Consider the following 15,861-nt stretch of genomic DNA (forward strand, 5'->3'; position numbering starts at 1 on the left):
GGACATTGAGGGAGTGGCCAAATTCAAAGGTAGATTTTTGCCGCTTTTTTTCCCCCAGGAAGTCAGCGCACTACATTGAAAAATGCCGTTCTAAGCGGCTGGGAAAATTTGGGATCATTGAGAGCAGATGGCATGAGCTTCAGAACAAAGATCCAGTTAAGGTAAAGCCAAAAGAAATGAACAGGCATTGGGACAAAGTTGGAGATTATTTCTCTGCAATGGTGACCACCCCGAGGACCAACAGGCAGTGCAAACAGAAGTGACAGGACCTTGGCCAAATAGTTTACGGAAGTAATATTTTCATTTATGTACTGGAATTACAATTGTAAATGTGACCATCTGTGTGTACCACCACAGCAGACCCCTTCTCTTAAAGAGTTCTATTTTCATCTTTGCAGAGGAAGGTGGCGCACAACAACAGAGAGCGAACAAAAACTGGAGGAGGTTTGGCAAATATGCACCCACTGACACCCCTGGAAGTGAGGATCGCTGGTATGATTGGTGCTGGCTATAGAAGGTCAACAACTGGTGCACAAGCTGGGCCCAGCTTACAGAGAGAGGGTAAGTACTGCAAATTCCACAGTCTGGCTTGGCTAAATGTTAAGTCCTGCGTGGACTAGCCGCGCTTCGGTTTATGAAATGTACTCTCCGTCAGCTACGCTTCGGTTTATGGGATGTGCGATCATTCATCATGGTCTTTCAGATAAGCCTGCGCTGTGTGAGCCTACTCAGGCCACCCTGCCCTCTCCTCTGCTGCTAACCGATTGTCTGCTCTGTTAATTTTGCAGAAGTTGTGCCCATCCCTGAGGAAGCACAAGCCTCTGCCACAGAAGAACGATCATTCACAGAGGAGCCTGACCCAGGATGAAGTCTTTAATGCAGAACTCCCACAGGAAGATCAGGACGAGGGGTGAACAGGAGGATCAGGATGAGGGTGAGCAGGAGGATCAGGGAGAGCGGGAAGGCCCCAATGTTGAGATTGTGACACTGAATCTGGAGGAGGTGGTGCAGCACATGGGTATGTCAAGCCCTTTCCGGACTGCTTTGAGCGAGGGGACATTGAGAGTCGGGATAAATGGGTCCTTTTCGGGTTGAAAATCGGTGGTTAGTGGTGTGCCACAGGGATCAGTGCTGGGACCACAACTGTTTACAATGTACATAGATGACCTGGAAGAGGGGACAGAGTGTAGTGTGACAAAATTTGCAGATGACACAAAGATTCGTGAAAAGCGGGTTGTGTAGAGGACACAGAGAGGCTGCAAAGAGATTTAGATAGGTTAAGCGAAAGGGCTAAGGTTTGGCAGATGGAATACAATGTCGGAAAATGTGAGGTTATCCACCTTGGGAAAAAAACAGTAAAAGGGAATATTATTTGAATGGGGAGAAATTACAACATGCTGTGGTGCAGAGGGACCTGGGGGTCCTTGTGCATGAATCCCAAAAAGTTAGTTTGCAGGTGCAGCAGGTAATCAGGAAGGTGAATGGAATGTTGGCCTTCATTGCGAGAGGGATGGAGTACAAAAGCAGGGAGGTCCTGCTGCAACTGTACAGGGTATTGGTGAGGCCGCACCTGGAGTACTGCGTGCAGTTTTGGTCACCTTACTTAAGGAAGGATATACTAGCTTTGGAGGGGATACAGAGATGATTCACTAGGCTGATTCCGGAGATGAGGGGGTTACCTTATGATAATAGATTGAGTAGACTGGGTCTTTTCTCGTTGGAGTTCAGAAGGATGAGGGGTGATCTTATAGAAACATTTAAAATCATGAAAGGGATAGACAAGATAGAGGCAGAGAGATTGTTTCCACTGGTCGGGGAGACTAGAACTAGGGAGCACAGCCTCAAAATACGGGGGAGCCAATTTAAAATTGCGTTGAAAGGAATTTCTTCTCCCAGAGGGTTGTGAATCTCTGGAATTCTCTGCCCAGAGAAGCAGTTGAGGCTAGCTCATTGAATGTCTTCAAATCACAGATAGATAGATTTTTAACCAATAAGGGAATTAAGGGTTATGGGGAGCGGGCGGGTAAGTGGAGCTGAGTCCACGACCAGATCAGCCATGATCTTTTTGAATGGCAGAGCAGGCTCGAGGGGCTAAATGGCCTACTCCTGTTCCTAATTCTTATGTTATGTTCTTATGTTCTTATGTTATGTTCTTATGGTGTCCTACTGTCCAAGGTTGTGGGTCCCAGTGACTTGCAGCGAGCCACACCCAGGGTGAGGAGGGGAAGGAGAGCTCGAGAGCGCTCTGCTGAAATGCAGGATCCAACAGACGTGCTTCAGCTCATGGCAATGAGTGGGGAGAGCATTGAGCTTACTCCTGGATAGTGGGATTGTTACCAGAAGTAACAACACTCTCGGGAGAAATGGAAACACTGTCAGGGAAGATTAGGGAGGGAATGTCGGAGTTAGCTGCTGCAATAAGGAAACACGCCCAGGCTCTCATTGGCCAGAGGCGAATGACGGAATCACACCACAATCCCCAGACCAACCTCGGGTGGTGTGCCGGTTCATCCACAGGCCGAGGAAGAGGCTGAAGAGGCCCAAGTCAGGCCTTCCACAATGCCATCTCTTAGGTCTGCCCACACCCGCCAACAAGAAATGCGTTGTCCCGGAGATGCTCGAAAAAAACAGCTTGGTTCCAGTGGGATAAAGCCTGCGCCATCAACCAAGGGTAGAGGCAGCAAGGGAAAGCGCGGCAGCGGATGGTCTTAGAATAAGGGGGAGGAGAGATGGCTGCAGCTAAAGTTTGTTTGCTGCTGTTGTTGTTGTTGTTAATACTGTTGTTCTTATGTTATTGTTATTTAACTGATGTTAATTGAAAAGTTTAAAGTTTGTAAGTAATGTAACTTGAAAAGCTTAAAGTTTGTAAGTGATCTTAATGGAAAAGCTTAAAGTTTGTAACAAAAATATTTTTATTAAAGTTAAGTTAAGTACATGTGTGAAAATTTTTAATAAACTTAATTCTTTTTTCAATTAAACCAGAATCATGAACATTATTCTTTAAATTAACGCAACAAACAGTCAATGTGGTGAATGGTGCAATGTGCCGCTCAGCCTTCATGCAGCAAAGCGTTCAAGGATTGTCGCTGATATAGGGCTCTTGCAATGGCTCTAGGTGCATGAGGACCCCCACCCTCCCCCCCCCGCCACACATCCACCGTCGTCCTGCGGGTTGAGGTGGCATGGCTTCCTCCTGCTGCTGCTGCTCCTCCTCCTCCTTATCATCAGTGTTATGTCTTTAGATGCCCTGATAATGACTCCACGAGGCAATGTATTGCACTTGAACTGTCGTGACCTTAGTCCATTTAATATAGCTCCAGAGTGAGGATCACACCTGATGGCCTGCCTTTTATACTAGGCCTGGCACACCTGCACAGGTAAGCTACAAGTCTCACACTGCAGTGCCCTCTGGTGGCACATCTTAGTGACCATACAGCTGGTGTACAATTTTCCCATAGTAGTGCCCTCTGGTGGCACATCACGTGTAATAGTACAAGCAGTAAACATGTCTGGATACATGACAATCAGCCTGCCCGTCGTCCTCCTCATCCCCTCTCGCCTGAGGTTGCTTTTCAATTTCCAGTTGCCTCATGCTGGCTAAGTTGTACAGCATGAGGCACATGACAGTGAACTAATTGCAGGTAGCCTCCAGAGTGGTCCAGGCATCAGAAACGCTGCTTTAGTATTCCAATTGTTCTCTCAATGATGCTGCGTGTGATTACGTGGGACATGTTGTACCGATGCTCGGCTTCTGTCCAGGTAATGCGTGGGGGGGGGGGGGTCATGAGCCAGGTGGTGAGCCCATAACTTTTCTCCTTCAGCAGCCAGCTCTGCTCCTTCGTGCTGCTGAAAAAAGGAACATATAGCGCCCTCGCACCAGATGAAAACATCATGGGTGCTCCCTGGGTATCTGGCATCAACTGCCATGATCTGCTGCATATCGTCGCAGACCAGCTGGACGTTGAGCGAGTGGAACCCTTTCCTGGTCCTGTAAACCTCTGAATCGTTCAAAGGTGCTCGTAAGGCGGTGTGCGTACAGTCAATCGCACCCTGTACCTTGGGGAAGCCAGCAATCCTCGAGAAGCCCACAGCTCTGTCATGAATTACCTGGGTGGTCATGGGGAACTTGATGTAGTTGTCCCTGCGGGCATACAGTGCAGTAGTCACCTGTCGAATGCAGCTATGTGTCGCATGCTGTGAGATGCAGCATACATCCCCAGTTGATGCCTGAAAGGAGCCGGAGGCATAGAAGGCAAGTGCTGCAGTCACCTTGACCTCCATGGGTAGTGCAGTCCTCCTCCCGCTTCTAGGCTGCAGGTCTGCCCTGATAAGTTGGCAGATCTCTGTGATCGCCTCCTTCCTAAGCGCAGCCTGCGAATGCAGTCTGCCTCACTCAGGTGCAGGTATGAGCGCCTCTCCCTGTACACCCGATCCGGGTAAGGCCTCCTCGCCATCATTCTTTGAGCTCTCTGGTTCCTGACATATTGTTGTCATTAATCTTCTCTTTTGCATAGCCATGATGCAAAACGCTCTTACTAAATGAGGCATTGTTAGGATCACCCCATTGTTTTTTCTTAGTTGCAAACGAAATGAAACTACTCACAGAAAGCACTTCCTCTCCCTGCAAAAGGTTGACATGCGTGGACCATACCCTGGTCCGCGCATGCCGCTGCTATCCTGGGCCGAATAAACCCCCCACCCGCCCCCAACTGCTATCCCGGGTCGAAAGCCCCCCACCCCCTCTGCTATCCCGGGCTGAATAGCCCCCATGCCGCTCCTATCCCAGGCCGAATGCCCCCCCCTCCCCCTGTCCCTGGTGCTGCTGCCCAGTGCCGCTGAATTTATCCTGTAGTGTCAGTGCTGATTTTTCTCTCCCCAAGAACTTCTATTTTCATAACAGAGCCTAATTTTTAAAAATTGATCTGTCTCTTTGTAAACTCAACCATGACCCCGTGATGTGAATATAATGTGAAGGATGTAACGGGCCAGAAAGATATGGCAGAAAGACTGGCTGTGATACATCAAAAGCATCCCAGAGGTTCTCTTAATTACACCTGTAGTGCACCAATGTAGCCAATAGTTTTCCTCAGTGGCTTATATGAATTTACAGTCAGAGCCACCGGAGCCGCTGCTATCTCGGCCGAAAGGCTGCTGCTAAAACAATGGTGTCTTCTCTGGGCTGATTTTCTCTTCTCTGCGCTGATTTTCCTAAGTGTGGGTAAGGTTTTTCAGAAGTGTGCCGTGCACCGTTTTTGAAAAAATCCTACTTGGCCAAACTCGCTTTAATGGCCAGAAATGGCGCACCTGGCAGGTTCCGTCCCCAGTGACAGCAACAAATCGGGAACTAAAAAAATCGGACGTAAGTAGTTTAGGATGGCGCAGAAACTTTGGCGAAACTTTCAGATTTTAGTCTGCTCCAAAAAAAAACAGCATAGGCCAAAAACAAACGGCGCAGAATGGTGGCGAAAATTCAGCCTCATATTCCAGCATGAGTTCGAGTCTTCAGCAGAGAAGGGGACAAAACTGTGACAGAAATGTATCCAAATAGTCATCTGGCAAATTGAGGTTAACAATCTCATAGAAAGCTGTTTTGTAAAAATACAATTGCTTCTTGAGCCTTTTTTCTTTAATATGTGCTATGAAATCTTTCAAATTTAGTAACGTTTTAGCCAGGATAGCAGCTTTGTGACATCTGAATCAATTCCAATCTGCCTACACTCACTCATTACTGCTCCATACTGTTTTTATACATCAGCACTTGCGAGGCAGAAATAATGAGAAGTTGCAGAAATATTTTTAAGGGTTGATCAGATTTTAAGAAACCAAAATCACTTTCCTTATTTGATTTCTGGAACAGAAAAAAAAAATGCTGATATTTGACATTTATCTAAAAACGGAAATAAAAGCTGAAAAAGCAAGGGCGGTTTGATATTTAAAAGCAGCGATGAGATCAGTGGATAAAGAGAGCATTCTGTTTCAAAAAGTAGCCAAATGCAAAAGTTAATGGCCCAAAATTTCCTGTGGCAAGGCAAGGAATGGCGCCGACTGTAAGGTAGACTTGCACTTACCGGTTTAATATTGAATTCAACCACTCTTATCGACACTTTGCCACTGTTAGTTTCACAATCCTTCAATCTGTTTGGTTGAAGAGATACACAGTTGCTGGCTCGCTTCACTCAGATCCCATATGCCCAGTAGAGGGCGTTTCTATCTCGCACTTCCAGCCACTCGTCATGCAAAATATCCTCGACATTAAACAGGCAAGGACAAGTTTAACACTGCTCGTTGGCCACCACAGCAATTTTTGGGCCAGTATGTTCAAGTCCTTTTGAATTACTATTTTGTCGCATCTAACCCTGCTCATATCTGCCTAAGCCACTTGAACAAATTCATGATAGTCAGGAATGTGAACTCATAGTTGAATGAGTCTATACCTTCTAGTCATTAATAACTATTGTAATTGTGGGTTTTTATAGAATTGTTTTCTCTTGCAACCGTTCAGCAGCAGTTTATGCAGAGTTTATTCCCTACAGTTTGTGGTATGAAAAAAATTAACAAAGCACAATTTAACATTCACGATGATGGTGCTTAATTGCACTTGTCTTCTATTTAGATGTCCGCAATGGCCCAGAATTTGGGAAATTGCAGTGGGTAATAACTGCGAATGAACAGCCATTGAAACTGAACCCAACTTCAGGATGCAGTGCATGCACATCCTAATGCGGAAATCTTGAAGTTGTGGTCAGTCTTTCACTGCTCCGAGACTGGCTGTGTTGTGGCCCGCAGTTCCCTTACCCCGCATAGCCGGCAATCAGTGAAATCAGTGGAACTGACAAAAACCTGGGCTTTTCCACGGTTAATATCGCTGTTAAGAACCCCATTAAAAATTAGACCTTGTTGGATTAGGTGTAACTGGGGTTTTAACAGCATATAGACGGCTAAACAAACGTTATGGCCCTGAAAAACTAACTTTAATTTTAGGAATTGTCAAATCTCTCCATTTTTAGACAAAATTACATAATTTAAGAAACTTTTAAAGAATTATATATTTTTAAAGTTTGTTCATCTTTATTTTAAGTTTCCTTTTCCCCATGTGAGAGCCTCGATCTTTGCTTTGTTCTCTATAACATTTTTACAAAGTCAGAATAAAAGCAACTTCATCACTTCCTGCTTCCCTGTCTGAGAGAATTCTGCATTGTGATTGGCTGCTGAGACTGCTTGTTAATGTCACAGCCGCTCACGCTATGGAATTCGAAAAAGCTGAACATTTCGCCGCAGAAATCACGAGAATTTTGTGGGCAGCTTTCTTCGGGGTCAGTGATCAGCGCCTCTGCTTCACCGCTGACTGCAAATTACGGGCCATCATCGAATTACACTACAGAGCAACTGGAAATGACTGCTTAGATATGTTCCCATCAGCCTCACCTTACCTCAAATTGACTATCTGCTTTGAGTTGGATTGAACCGCAAATAAGCTTGCGTGATAAAAAGTTTGCATGCTGATAAACAATAATACTCCCAGGATTAGAGAAACAGCACTTTCCCGTGAGGGTTGCCCTGTGAGTTCCAAATCGCACACAGATCATCTGGGAATACCCCCAAGCAAATGGAAGGTACATCTCCACAAATACGGGGACAATATTGCGATATAAGACAGCCACAACTCCTGGGGAATCATGGCACACCATTGGTGGAGGTCTGGAAATATCTGTTTTTTTGTTATGTATGCAATAAAGGTTCAAGCTGAGTACTGGTTAATTAAGCAAGGTATGACCTTGCTGTGCTTTATTTAGTCCCAAAATGACTCACTCACAAATGACTGGCCTTTTATACCAGAGCAGCACCATGTGCGTACTGCTCAGTGGCCTCCAACAATGACACCATCTGGTGGCTACAAACAACATCTACATACATGACAGTTTTCTGGCTTTCTCAAGCTCTCTGTGTTGGCTTTTCTCCAACCCTTTCTTGTCTGGTTTCCTACCTCTTCCCCTCTTTCCATGTCTCTCTCTTCAGTGTGGAGATGAGGAGGGAGCATTGGTCTGGAAATATCTATGGCTCCAACAGGAGGCAGGAGGCACAACAAACTACAGATGAAACTGTACATTACTGAGCAATATTTCCATGAAGTCATTTCAGTGGCAGTCCTATTTTGCAAGTGCTTGGGGCAGTAGGATGAATGTGCAGTACAGCACAATAATGACAGAAATAAATATAACGAGCACAGGAAGGGAAACAATATTTAGGCTAAAAAGCCATGACTCAGGTATTTTTGGAGAATATTGCAATAATTTTAAGAACAAACACGAATAATGAGGATGCATAAGGGCAACAAGAGTTGGTTTATTCATGGCTTGTCGGAATGAAGGACCAAATTTTCCTCTTTAAACTAGCTTAGTGTTCCGCACTGATTGAGGATTTAGTACAGCAAAGTGGGCCATAATTTGCTGTAGCAGGGCACTTAAGGCATCGACCGTTAGTTAGATTTGCTCTTGCATGTTTAGGTTTTTAAATTTTTTGTGTGGCAAGTTACTGAAATTGTGAGCTGATAACGGCACAGTGAAGGAAAGCGGGCATCCAGGCCCTGAGTGAGCAGGTTTATCAAGGTGAAGGATTATGAAATTAACAGCGCAAGGGCAAATGAATTTAATGTCAAGTCAGGTATAGAAAGAGAAATAAAGCGAGGGAAGGAATGATTGGATTAAGAGAGAAAAAAAAGAGACAAAAAGGAAAAGTTTTTTAAAAATATAAATTTTAAATTTTAAATGTTTTAAATCTCCCAACAATTAAAGCTTGAAGGGAAAAGAAACCCTGTAGTAATTAATTTTCAGTGCCAGAGAGGTTGATTGGCAGTAATTAACACTTATCACATTAGTAAAAAGATACTGAGAATTGAAATGACTTAACTTTCTGTGGTGAGCTTAATTCATATCTATTGCAGAAATACAGCAACTTCACAGCATTCAATGCATTTCAATGGTGAATTAGACAGCGAGATGCCATTTCCACAAAGCTAATAGCGGAGTGGCGCAACTCGGACAGCATAGTGGTTCTGCTACTGGACAGGTAATCCAGAGGCATTAATGATCCAGAGACGTGAGTTCAAATCCCACCAAGGCAACTGAGGAATTTAAATTCAGTTAATTAAATAAATGTGGAACGGAATGGTGACCATGAAACTATCAGATTGTCATTAAAAACCCATCTGGTTCACTAATGTCCTTTGGGGAAGGAAACCTGTCGCCCTTAGCCGGTCTGGCCTATATGTGACTCCAGACACACAGCAATGTGGTTGACTCTTAACTGCTCTCTGAAATGGTCTAGCAAGCCTCTCAGTTGTTACAAATCGCTACAGAAAACAACACTAAGAACAAAACGGGATGGATCAACCTCGGTACCGACTTCGGGCACGACAACAGCACAGCCAGCCCAGTCTATGCTGGAAAGTCCTCCTCATTGACATCTGGGGACTTGTGTCAAAATTAGGAGAGGTGTCCCACAGAATAGTCAAGCAACAGTCTGTGTGACATAGTCATACTCACAGAATCATATTTTTCAGCCAATGTCCCAGACTCCTCCATCACCATCCCTGGGTATGTCCTGTCCCACCAGCAGCTGATGAATCAGTATTCCTCCAGGTTGAACACCACTTGGAAGAAGCACTGAGAGGAGCAAGAGCACAGAATGTACTCTGGGTGGGGATTTCAATGTCCATCACCAAGACTGGCTCGGCAGCACCAGTACTGAGTGAGCTAGCCGAGTCCTGAAGGACGTAGCTGCCAGACTGGGCTTATGACAGGTGGTCAGAGAACCAACACGAGGGGAAAGTCCGACTTAACCTCATCCTCACCAACCTACCCGTCATAGGTGCATCTGTCCATGACAGACTCAGTAGCAGTGATCACCGCACAGTCCTTGTGGAGAGCCGTCTTCACACGGAAGGAGCACTACCACTGTGCTAAATGGGATAGAATTGGAACAGATATAGCTGCTCAAAACTGGGCATCCATGAGGCGCTGTGGGCCATCAGCAGCAGCAGGATTGTATTGTAATGCAATCTGTAACCTCATGGCCCGGCATATCGCTCACCCTACCATTACCATTAAGCTAGGGGACCAACGCTCATTCAATGGAGCACCATTAGGCCCAGGACCACTCGGCTCCAGACCTCATTACAACCTTGGTCCAAACATGAACAAAGGAGCTGCATTTCAGAGGTGAGGTGAGAGTGACTGCCCTTGACATCAAGGCAGCATTTGACTGAGTGTAGCATAAAGGAGCCCTCGTAAAACTGATGTCAATGGAAGTCAGGGAGTAAACTCTCCATTGGCTGGAGTCATACCTAGCACAAAGGAAGATGGTTGTGGTAGTTGGAGGTCAAGAACTAGCCGCGCCACTAGCCAAGCTGTTCCACAGCTACAACACTGGCATCTATCCGACAAGGTGGAAAACTGCCCAGGTATGTCCTGTCCACAAAAACTGGACAAATCCAATCTGGCCAATTACCGTCTGATCAGTCTACGCTCAATCATCAGCAAAATGATGTAAGGTGTCATTATAGTGCTATCAAGCAACACTTACGCACCAATAACCTACTCACCAATGCTCAGTTTGGGTTCCACCAGGACCACACAGCTCCATACCTCATAACAGCCTTGGTCCAAACATGGATAAAAGAGCAGAATTCCAAAGGTGAGGTGAGAGTGACTGCCCTTGACATCAAGGCAGCATTTGACTGAGTGTGGCATCAAGGAGCCCTAGTAAAACTGAAGTCAATGGGAATCAGGGGGAAACTCTCCACTGGCTGGAGACATACCTAGCACAAAGGAAGATGGTTGTGGTTGTTGGAGGTCAATCATCACAGCCCCAGGACATCGCTGCAGGACTTCCTCAGGGCAGTGTCCTCGGCCCAATCATCTTCAGCTGCTTCATCAATGATCTTCCCTCCATCATAAAGTCAGAAGTGGGAATGTTTGCTGATGACTGCAGTGTTCAGTACCATTCGCAACTCCTCAGATAATGAAGCAGTCCATGCCCGCATGCAGCAAGACCGTCATAAAATTCAGACTTGGGCTGATAAGTGGCAAGTAACATTTGCACCACACAAGTGCCAGGCAATGACTATCTCCAACAAGAGAGAATCTAACCATCGTCCCTTGATTTTCAATGGCATTACCATTGCTGAATCCCCCACCATTAGCATCCTGGGGGCTACCATTGACCGGAAACTTAACTGGACCAGTCACATAAATACTGTGGCTACAAGAGCAAGTCAGAGACTGGGTATTCTGTGACGAGTGTCTTACCTCCTGGAGTCAGGAGTGTGATGGTATGCTCTCCTCTTGTCTGGATGAGTGCAGCTCCAACAACATTCAAGAAACTCAACACCATCCAGGACAAAGCAGCCCACTTGATTAGCGCCCTATCCACCACCTTAAACATTCACCCCCTCCATCACCAGTGCACCGTGGCTGCAGTGTGTACCATCTACAAGATGCACTGCAGCAACTAGCCAAGGCTTCTTCAACAGCACCTCCCAAACCCGTGACCTCTACCACCAAGAAGGACAAGGGCAGCAGGCGCATGGGGACAGCATCACCTGCAAGTTCCCCTCCAAGTTACACACCATGCTGACTTGAAAATATATTACTGTTCCTTCATCGTCACTGGGTCAAAATTCTGGAATAACCGTTCAAGAATGCGGCACACCAGCACCTTCTCCAGGGCAATTAGGGATGGGCAATAAATGCTGGCCTTGCCAGCGACACCCACATCCCATGAACAAATTTTAAAAAGCCTTTGGATATCGGCGTTTAATCATGCACCTGCTCCTCGCCTGAAGTTGCTGTACCATTTGCACATACATAACAGTGAGCGCCATTAGCCTCAGCGTTACTTTGACAGCAAAATCTGGGCAGCAGAACAAAGTATTAATAAAAAGACACATACGTGGTGCAGTTCATGATAAACAAACAAACTATATTTATCGAGCAGCCATCTGTCCAACTGGCTTTCCACTTTCATATACATTGGCCAGTATAAATTGTGTGTGATGGAATATCTAATGAAGGAGCTGGGATAGTTGCCAAATATATCTGCAAAGAAATTCATTGGCCATGCTCCACTTTAATGTTCAATGAGTTGAAAATCTTTTGTTGGTACAAAGGGTTTGTATTCAGTACAGATACGTGGATGACCACAATCAGGAAGCAGAACCAATGGTTATAAAGAGGTCCTGTATAGTTTCCATACTGATGGGATATTATTGGAAGCAAAGATTATTAGAAAGATGCCTGGTTAAGGCATCTGGAACCGAGAAATGTATTTTTCTCGGAGATAACACTGGTTTAGATCTGAACGTTGCCAGTGGCATATGCAATAAAGGTAGCCGTCCATGGCACTGACAGGCCATCATTTGCTGAAAGGTAAAGCTGCAAATACGTTTTCCATCCATCCAGTAAGCGACAAACCAGTCTTTCACTATAATTATTTTTACTATAAAATATTTGAAAATGTTGTAGCCAGCTTTGGATTTGAAGTAGCTTCTGTGGGTTGTTGGGTTTAACTTTCTGCTTTACTGAATGAAAATTGCACCATTATTAAAGGTGGCAAGTTTTTTGTGTATTCCAATTGCTTTATAACATTTCGATCTGTTGCTCTTTGTTTAATTGTTCATCATCATCATCATAGGCAGTCCTTCAGAGTCCAGGAAGACTTGTTTCTACTCTTAGAATGAGTCATTTGATGGCTGAACAGTCCAATATGAGAGCCACAATCCCTGCCACAGGTGGGACAGATAGTTGTTGAGAGAAAGGGAAGGTGGGGCTGGTTTGCCGCACGCTCTTTCCGCTGCCTGCGCTTGATTTCTGCGTGCTCTCAGCAATGAGACTCGTGGTGCTCAGCGCCCTCCCAGATGCACTTCCTCCACTTAGGGCGGTCTTTGGCCAGAGACTCCCAGATTTCAGTGGGGATGTTGCACTTTATCAGGGAAGTTTTGAGGGTGTCCTTGTAACCTTTCCTCTGCCCACCTTTGGCTCATTTGCCATGAAGGAGTTCCGAGTAGAGCGCTTGCTTTGGGAGTCTTGTGTCTGGTATGCAGACAATGTGGCCTGCCCAGCGGAGCTGATCATGTGTGGTCAATGCTTCAATGCTGGGGATGTTGGCCTGGTCGAGAACGCTAACGTTGGTGCGTCTGTCCTCCTAGTAGGATCTTGCGGAGACATCATTGGTAGTATTTCTCCAGCGACTTGAGGTGTCTACTGTACATGGTCCATGTTTCTGAGCCATATAAGAGGGCGGGTATTCTTCTTTTTAGGCGGTCCCTCGAATCGAGGATGACTTGCTTCCATGCCAAAAAGGGATGTGTTCAATGAGTTCACAGATGTTTCAATGAAGGACCTAATATTCCAGGTCCTGAACTGCATATTGAAGGTGCCTGTACGTGGATGTTTTTTAACGTGTGGTGGCCGTTGCACATGAGCCATCACATGTGCCTGACAGAGCTTGGTCTCGGTCCAGTGGCAAGGATTAACCAAGACGACTGGAGACCTGCTTTGCTGCATGGACTTAGTGCTCACACATATTGCAGTGTGTGCTGGCCCGTGTTGCCCCTGGGCCCACGCCTCTTCTAGGCCCTGAACTCACGCCTCTCCTGGGCCCCGATCACATCGCTCTGTAATCTCTCGCCGCTCCTTCACATGGTTATAACAAAGATCGTGTTTAGAATCTAATGCTTGACACAAACATCTCGACTACAATCTCCATTGAAGGGCCCCTGGGGCTGGTGGGAATCAAGATAGCTGGTGAACTCAGCAATGACAGGAGCTAATGTCCCAAAGTGTCCCAGAGCAGACAGTGAGCCAGGGCAGCTCTCCCCCAGTCCAGGCTGGGTCACTGTGTAAGTGACAGCAGCTAGAGAGACTGACACAGTCTGGGTAAAAGTGACTGGACACCTCAGTGCTCAGTCGTGCTCCATCCAACAACGTAACCCAAAAGGAGATGGTGCCAAAGTTGGACTTAAAAAGGGCGCAGGTTCCGAGCCCTGTCCAGATCTTAGCAGGGAATATATGCAAGAATAACCAAGTTTTTCCGCGATTCAGGAGGTCGAGTCACCTACGCATGCGCAGAAGGCAAAGGGTGGAGGAGAAAGGAGGGAGAATATTACAGAAAGAGAATATTACAGTAAATGTCATGGCATGAGTCAGATCAGAGTGTGCAAGATGTGGGAGGAGGGCAAAGCCCTTTTCAGATGAGGTGAACGAGGCCCTGGTCAGCGAGGTGCCCTGAAGGTGGGGCCAATTAACCCGGGGTGGGGGGGATTTGGGGTGAGATCGCCGACGTGATCTTGTCTGCGTCCCACGAGGCGAAGGGGTCCGACCAGTGCCACAAGCGCTGGAACAGCCTGGTTGCTTCAGCAAGAGTCAGTATGAAATGGATTTTAAATTGTAATGATCCATATAATATGTAAGTCTCCCGGGCGCCCTGTAGACCATGAGCTTGGTGGTAGATTTGAGGGCCTGATCTTCGAACACTCTTTTTGTTGCTATTTGTTTAAGCGTTAACAGCATTGGAGTGCACATAATCAGCTGTGACACAAAATAGAACAATATACAGCGATCTCAAAATATACACGAAACCATCTCTATGCCGAGTGCTGGTAATGGGCATGAACTCAGGCTTGACACAATCAGCAAATAAATTTTTCCTTCCACGGATTTTTTTCAGGACATATTTGTTTCCTGTGTTGGGATGTTTGTGGACTTGCAAGAAATACTATTTTCAGTGCATTAACACACTTTGCTAAAAAAATTACGCTTTGCTGTATACAACTCAACAGCTGTAATGTACAAACACTGAATAATGGCCCATATTTTGTGACAGAAATAACAATGAGGCGATCAGCGTTCACTATTATTCAAGAGTAAATTGGACAGCAACTTCTGGCGATCACACATGCACAGTTAATCTTGGAAATCAGGAAGTTGCTGTCCACGTTGCCCTGCCCCTCCAGAAGCTTCGCTATACCAATATCTCACCAAGGGACTCAGCATTGAAACATATGGAATGCGTGAAGTTGTGCTACTTAACCACTGGATACCCATTAAACACGCCAGAAAAGGTTAGAGCTTGTCCATTTAAGTGTAAGTGAATTTTTAATGGTGTGATACGTCTTAATTACATTCAACAATCTGTCTGGAACTGAAAATGTTAATTTTTAAGTGTGGAGTCTTATTCCTTCAGATTTTAATTATTGTTGGTGGATTTTCAAAAATTAAAACATTTAAATAAAAACATTATTTTTTTACTTTTTCTTTAAGTCTCTTTTATCTTTCTCTCTTAATCTCATCTTTCTTCCCTCACTTTATTTTGTTTTACTGCACGTGATTTGGCATTGAATTAACTATTCTAACCTACATTTCATGATTGAGGCGACACACAGGCCTGCGATTTGACTTACCTGCGCAGATCCATGGTAGGTGATGTCGGTGGTGGATCCCGATACCACTGCTGGCTTCATCCCGCTGTGTAAAATGACTTTCTGTTGAGTGGGCTTATTAAGCCCGCCCAGCACATTTGCCGGCCAATTAAAAGGAAGCATGTCTGGTGACATAATTTCATGGCCATGACCATGGCCACATTTATCTTGACATTTGCGCTGTCAGTGTTCTACAGCATTGAAGTGCTGCCAACACAGTACTGCACAAGGCACAGGGCTGCATCCAGGGCTCCTATGACGCCCTCCATATACTTATGGAGGGAGTCGCAGCATGCAGGGAGGTCCTCTTCCCTTGCCATGGGCAGAAGAGACTTCCCCAGAAGATCAATGGTTGCAGATTGTTGAGAGCACAAGCAGGGATGTGT

The 15,861-nt window shown here is 45.7% G+C and overlaps 1 long non-coding RNA gene across 1 annotated transcript in view; it reads left to right on the forward strand.

The window, feature by feature from the left end:
• The window catches only part of LOC139276694 (uncharacterized), a 122,993-nt gene extending 121,849 nt beyond the window's left edge, over positions 1-1,144 (forward strand). Inside the window, exon 3 of the long non-coding RNA XR_011595973.1 lies at positions 789-1,144. This is a non-coding gene — a long non-coding RNA (uncharacterized lncRNA). The remainder of the gene's footprint in view (positions 1-788) is intronic.
• Positions 1,145-15,861: the final 14,717 nt, after the last annotated feature.

Source organism: Pristiophorus japonicus, chromosome 12, assembly GCF_044704955.1.
Source record: "Pristiophorus japonicus isolate sPriJap1 chromosome 12, sPriJap1.hap1, whole genome shotgun sequence".
Taxonomy (NCBI): Eukaryota; Metazoa; Chordata; class Chondrichthyes; family Pristiophoridae; genus Pristiophorus; species Pristiophorus japonicus.